Genomic DNA, 7,180 nt, shown 5'->3' with positions numbered 1-7,180 from the left:
TGGTCATAGTCACTGGTGCTGTAGCCGTAGGCATTGGTGCTGAGGTCATAGGTGTGGTGCTGTGGTCAAAGGCATTGGTGCTGTAGCTGTAGGCATTGGTGCTGAGGTCATAGGTGTTGGTGCTGTGGTCATAGTCACTGGTGCTGTAGCTGTAGGCATTGGTGCTGAGGTCATAGGTGTTGGTGCACATATACCAGACTCGGAGTCATTTGGTCTCCTGTGTGCTACTGCTTCTCGTATCTGGATCCCATTCAAAGCATCTGCAGAACTTTGAAAGCACTGAAGCCTGTGTCTGACTGGAACCATTTGGCCAAACAGTCTTGCATGTGGATGGGCAGTTAGCTAGAAGTGGGTTTTTAAACCTCCCAGGTAGTGTGCTAGGTCATAATATGTGGGCTTTCCTTGGCTCATGGGAATCTGTGCAGACGTCCCAGGACCTCCCTGCACCCTTCCATTCTGCTGGTCAGTGAACTTTCCTGTGAGTAGCAGGCTCTAAAAGTTCATTACGCCTCTTTTTTCCTTCTCATGTTTTCTTCCAATTCTCCATGTAGTGTTTGTCAAGATTCTGTACCCAATACAGTGTAATAACACACCATCCCAGAATCCGCATTTGAATTATAGGTAAGAAAAATACCAGAAGAGACTGGATTTGATATCCACTCAGGTGAGCTAGAGAGGGACTCAGCAAAACGAGAGGAAGCCAGAGGCAGTGCAGGGGACTGTGTGCCCAGGGCCCACAGGGAGGCCTGTGGTCTGCCGCCTCCTGTCCTGACCACCTGCTGCGCTTGGCAGGCCACCCACATGCTGCAGCCATGCTTGCTTCCATGCTCCTGGGTGGCGCCTGCCCACTCCTCTCAGCAACTTACATTTCTGCAAAAATTATTCTTTATTGTCAGCATAATTCCCAAAGAAAGAATAAGAAGCTTTCCGGCATATCTATTAATCATGAAGGAGATTGAAAGCTGAGAATAAGGAAAGGGAAAATGAGACCTACGAAGTAAATGGAAAATGCCCATCTGAAGTGAGGATTCTCCGGCAGGCCCCCTGGTTGCAGCGCACCCTGCATATTAGCTTCAAGGCCTCCTCTCTTTCCTTTGTGTCTGGGGTGGGGGAGGCAGTGGGGCAAACCGACTCTTTCTCCTTTTATCTTCCATGAATCCTGACAATGGCTTCAAGTGCTCTTGGCCAGAAAACTGTACTAGGAGGAGTTAAGACAAAAACATTCCAAGGTTGGAGGGGAATCTCCCTCCCTCACAACCTCGGATAGATCAACCCCAGGACACCCAAATTATTTCAATTAAAGGAAGATAGGGGAGCACAGGCTGCACTCTGCTGCTGCTGAACAAAAGAAAGAAAACAGTAATTGTTTTGCTAAGCTGTGTTTATATAAACAAAAGCCTGTGGAAGAGTTTAGCGCCTGAAATTCTTCTTGGTGGAACTTTGTGGGGTCCCCGCTTGGGAGAGGGAACTGATAGTTGATTTACTGATTCTATGTGGGTGAGCATATTTTTGCAAAAGATCCAGGAATGACTTCCAAATGAATGTGAGGACCAAAGCATGCACAAGGCTGCAGGAATTCAGGCCACTCATGATACTCTGTGATGCTCACAAATTTGGGTCAGTCTCTCCATTAGTTTAGCTCCTCATCTGTGTGAGTACAGAAACAAAAGCAACTCAGAGCCCTTTCGGGTTGGCGGAGCATCTTAAAATACCCTCTAAAGAGGCAGGGCTGTAAATTCAAAACAGACTTCCAAAATAAACTCAGCAGGGTAGCCCTCCAGGAGCCTACAGAGCCAGACCCTGTTGGCAGTTTGGGGTGTTTGAAACTTCAGTACCCTCGATGGTTACAGTCCTCCTCCACAGGCCTGCTGCTCCTTGGAGGAATCAATCACACTGAAATACAGCGCAATCTCTCCCTGGCCAGATGCGAGCTTTCGCAAACCCTACACACACACCCTCTCGTGCTAGCAGCCCTCTGTGTTGGAGCTGGGGGCGGGGACTGGAACTATCTCGTGCATTCCCCAACATGCTGTTGCACAAAGGCCAAGCTTGTGACAAGGGAAGGTAGATCAGAACTTCAGCCCTGGATGTCGTCTGGAGTGGTGGGTGGTAACAAATGTGCTTCGCTCAAGCTAACTCTAAAATTCTGTCCAGTCCGTCTAGGCTGTTTCTGCAAACCAGAGCAAGCTTGGATGTTTTGGAGCAGAAGCCCAGATCATCTGTTGTGCTTTAAAGTGGGTGTTCTTTTTTTTAAAGGAGCTAATTTGGTTGTGCAACACCATCAAGAGGAGTCACTTGTAAATTATATTTAGGTGTGTGTGTTCCACTCCTGGCGAGCATGACTCATAGCCATCCTCATGCCGTTATGTAACCCTGTGCTTACAAGGCGGTCTCCAATCCCCTCCTGCTACCCAGGAGAGACCCCCGCCCACCTGTGCTCACCCAGAAAGCTCTCTGCTCTTCCACCTGCCTGGCTTTGGGTAGGGAAGAGATTCATAAAATAACCAACTTGTTCTTGTTTGCCCGGGACTTTCCTGGCTTTAGCCAAACATCCTGTGCCCACATGGGAACTGCTGGTGCTCTAACAGGCCTCAGGACTGTGGGGTGGCCTTAGCACTGGCTTGGTGACCACATCGCCACCGAGGCTTCTGCGGCAGCAGGAAGCAAACAAGCCTCCCGCTCTACCATGGAGAGCAGGCTTGGGACCCGGCAAAGGCTGCTCTGGGAACAGAGGAGACTGTGTTCCTTGCCACACGGGTCTGTGGACAGGCGCGCAGGCATCCCCAGAGCCCCACAGATGAACAGCTTCTCATTCTACTACTCTGAAGTCGGCTAGAAGGAAGCCAGGATTCCTGTGAACAATGAATCCAAGCTTCAGAGCCAACTTGGACTTGAATATTAGTGACGCCACTTTCATTCTGCATCTAGGAAAAATGATTTCATTTTTCCAGCCTTAGTTCCCTTGTGATCATACTAGAGATTGTGAGTGTTTTACTAGAACTTCTGGGTAGTATTTTCCATATTAAAAGGCCATCAATTCCAGTATGCTACTGAACAGTAGGCAAACTGTAGATGACAATAATCTTCTGTCAATTTCAAAAAGTTAAAGGAAAGGAGTTTAACTGGTTTCATCATAAAGAAATGATAAATGTTTGGGTAGACATGTCTACCTTGATTTAAATGTATACAATATATACATGAATTAAACATGTCATGCTTTAGTATTAATATGTACAACTTTTATGCTTTTATGATCAGTTAAAAATTAACTTGAAAAGAGCTTGTCAAATTCCAGTTTACTGCTCTTAGGCTTCACTCTAAGGAGGTGACCTTGGCTGTCTGACCAGGTTTGTGCTGTCTCTAGAACTACCCCATGCTGTCCCTGGCGCATTAATTTGCTTTGGCTTTCAAGCTGTTACTACTGCTAATGCACTCCTTGAACTGAAGCAAACTCCTTCACCAATCAGTTTCCAAACTTCAGTGGTTTTACTTAAGAAAAGTTTGTTTCACCCCCTTCGAGTTTTGATGCAGGTAGAGAATGCGATATTCTGCTCCACATGGATATTCAAAGACCCAGGAATTCTGTTGAGAAGGCTCACCCACCATGTTACCAGAGTTTATATGCAGCTGGGGAAAACGAGTCATGTGGCCCCACTCAACTGTAAGCAGCACTGGAAAATGAATCCTTGGATATGCAATCATTTCCCTCCCATAGCTCTAAGAAGAAATTGTTCTTCCATGCACTCACTTTTTTAGACTTTCAAAACGTATGCAAGACTAAAGGTGCCAGGAAGAGCTTCTCTTGAGTTCTTTGGAAGAAGGTAGAAAAAAGGACACTTCTTCAAAATGGCAATGGTATCAGAATTCCTCAAGCAGGTCTACTTTATTGACAATCAAGAGCAAGAATATGTTCAAACTGTGAAAGCATCCAAAGGTGGTCCTGGTCAGCTGTGAGCCCCTACCCTGGCTTTAAGCCCTCCTCTGATGTTGAGTCTTTGCACAAAGCAATAACAGTAAAAGGTGTGAATGAAACAACCATCATTGACATTCTGATGAAGAGAAAGAATGCTCAGCATCAACAAATCACAGCAGCCTACCTCCAGGAAAAAGGGAAGCCCCTGGATGAAGCTCTGAAGAGAGCTCTCACAGGTCATCTAGAAGAAGTGGATTTACCTTTGCTGAAAACTATTTGATGCAGATGAGCTCTGTGCAGCCATGAAGGGTCTTAGAACTGATGAAGACACCCTCATTGAAATTTTGGCATCAAGAAAGAATAGAGAAATTTATAGAGTCTGCAGAGATGAACCGAAGAGAGATTTGGCCAAAGACATCACCACAGACACATCTGGAGATTTCCTGAAGGCTCTGTTTTCTCTCTCTAAGGGTGACAGATGTGAGGATCTTGGTGTGAATGAATACTTGGTGACACAGATGCCAGGGCCCTATATGAAGCTGGAAAAAGGAGAAAGGGGACAGACATGAATGTGTTCAACACCATCTGACCACCTGCAGCTATCCTCATCTTCGCAGAATGTTCCAGAAATACACCAAATACAGTGAGCACGATGCAAACAAGGCTCTGGACCTGGGGCTGAAAGGTGACGCTGAAGGAGCTTCACAGCCATCGTGAAAAGTGCCACAGGCACACCTGCCTTCTTTGCTGAGATGCTTCACAAGGCAGTGAAGGGTGCTGGAACTCATCATAAGGCCCTGATCAGTATCATGGTCTCTCGCTTGGAAATCGACACGAATTACATCAAAGTGTACTATCAGAAGATGTATGGGAGCTCTCTGTGCCAAGCCATTCTGGGTGGAGCCAAGGGAGATGATGAAAAACTCTGGTGGCTCTCTGTGGAAGAAACTAAACATTCCTTTGAAGCTCTCAAGTATTCTTAATGGAAGACTTCTGAACCACAGTTTTTATTCTACAACATTGTCTTACCTAGGAAGATTGCTTGAGCAGGTTTGCAGTGTAACTACCTGCTTTCTGAAAAAAATATAGTTTATAAATCTTTTTTTATATCACAACTCTGTGTAATGGAGATAAGTTTGTTTTTAAAATGTTTTCAGAAATCATAAGACCCCATATACAAGTTGTTTTATTGCCTGAGAAAGATGTTTAAACAGCTGAAAATAAAAAATGATGTGACAAAAAAAAGTATGCAACACTGTTCTGCACATTCAAACTAAAGAGGCACAGCACTTACTTTAAGGAGCCTGCCTTAAATATGGATAAACCATGAGTCTTTTTTAACCTCTCTCTTATGGCTTGGAACAGCAACATTCACTCTTGCTTGATCAAGCAATAATAAATACAGAGTACATGGGAGAGAAATTAACTACCAAGTATAAAGTTGAGCAGGGTCTTAAAGGACTTCTGTACAAAAGCCCAGTCCATGGATATGAAAACATGAGATCCAGAGAATTGAAATGGCTTGCCCAAATTCTTCTAGGTAATTGGCACCAAAGCCAGGTTAAAATTCTGTTCTTCCCATCTTCCAGTCCTAAGAGCTTCCCAGCACATTGGGCTCAATGTAATGACTATGCAACATGCTAAGAATGTATCAAATCGGCCCTTTTTAAATTTGTGCTTAGGTGAGTGAAGTTTTCCAGTGTGCTGCTGCTTATGAGTGATGTAGTCAGTATTCACCTTTATACCTCAAGAACATGTAGACAGCACTGGGGAATTAGCTCACCTCTTTAGAATACTGTCTTTGTCTCCAACTTGGATTCTCTCTGCATTCAGCATCTCTGTTCACATGCCCGAAGAAGTCTACTTCACCTCAGGCAATAATTCTTACCGGGCTTGTTTGTCCCATCTGAAGGCTGATTTCTCAGAAGTTTGAATAATGCTTTGCTTCAACATACAAAGATGGAGAGATAGTTCAGCAGCATAAGCACCTGCCTGGCAAGCACAAAGTCCTGAGTTCGATCCCCAGCACAAAAAAAAAAAAAAAAAAAAAATCAACATTCATAACTTAGTAGCATGTTCGAAAGCCATTGGCCAAAGATGCAAATCTGTTTAACTTACATTTAAAAATAATACTTGTGGTATCAAAGAACTCATATATCACGGCCCAAGTGGCCAAGTCTGTGTCATCTGTCAACTCTGATTGAATTAACACAGTCAACTTTTCTATAAAAATATAAGGAAGTCTTGAGGACTTTCGAAAGTGTGTACTAATCCTGCCCTGTAAGTCCCCGGGTGAAGGCCATGCCTAGTGTATAAGGTAATGTTTTCTTTAATGGAAATTTCCTTCCTGGAGATACTCTTCAGCTGAAAACTTTGACGTCCCCACACTGCCAGATTGGTATGCACTTCTCAGACTGAACCGTGAAATTGGAACTCAGGCTACCACTGAAAATTCTAAATCTCTAGCCAGGAAAAATGGGACTAGTGGAGATGTATAAAATACAATAAGGGAAAACGTCTTACCAACATTTTGCAGTAAGCTCCTCGAGGATAAAGGCCATGTCTTCATTTCTATCCTAAAGCCCAACTGGAGCTATTTAGTGCATTCCATCTCAATCCCAAGGAGCCCAGCAATGAAACCTTGGAGAAGCTTGCTCTCTGGCTCTGAAAGAAGAAGCTGTATACAGCCTGAAATTCTGGAACTGATCTTCCCAGACACTGGACCTATTTTGGACCAGAGCACATGGCAGTTGAATTTTTAAACTACATCAGTTTAGGGAGATTGAAATGAACACAAAGACAGGCAGACATCAAGTGGCCCATAAATATATGACTAGGACTGGCTAGAAATTCTATAATCAATTTTCCAATATATAGGTGTCTGTGCTCCTGATTATGTGGCTGAATTGAAACTCCCTGGAGAGTCTCAAATACTACTATAGTATGAAATCTATGCACTCAGCTGTTCATCTGGAAGAAATAGTGCTAGATAGGAAGCCTGATTTCCTGATATATAAATAAAATGAAGTTTTCTTTTAATCCTAGACTTGGATATTTTAGCCACCACCAAGGTTTTACCCACTTTCCTCCAGAAAACTACAACACTGCTTTATCTTCCACAGACATGTTTTAGATTATGCTGAAATAGCCAAGTTTCTCCTAAACTGACAAAAAAAAAAAATCTATTCCATGTGCCTGGATTCAGGCCTATACAGATTGTTACCATGAACAAAAATACCTTGTAGGTGTTATCAAAAACAGTTGGAG

At 43.9% G+C, this 7,180-nt stretch overlaps 1 pseudogene; it reads left to right on the top strand.

The window, feature by feature from the left end:
• The first annotated feature begins 3,791 nt into the window (after positions 1-3,791).
• On the top strand, positions 3,792-4,865 carry LOC101581262 (annotated as a pseudogene).
• The last annotated feature ends 2,315 nt before the right edge of the window (positions 4,866-7,180 follow it).

Source organism: Octodon degus, unplaced genomic scaffold, assembly GCF_000260255.1.
Source record: "Octodon degus isolate 3935 unplaced genomic scaffold, OctDeg1.0 scaffold00039, whole genome shotgun sequence".
Taxonomy (NCBI): Eukaryota; Metazoa; Chordata; class Mammalia; order Rodentia; family Octodontidae; genus Octodon; species Octodon degus.
Note: the sequence above shows the minus strand (reverse complement) of the source record. Positions and strands in the feature narration are given on the sequence as shown.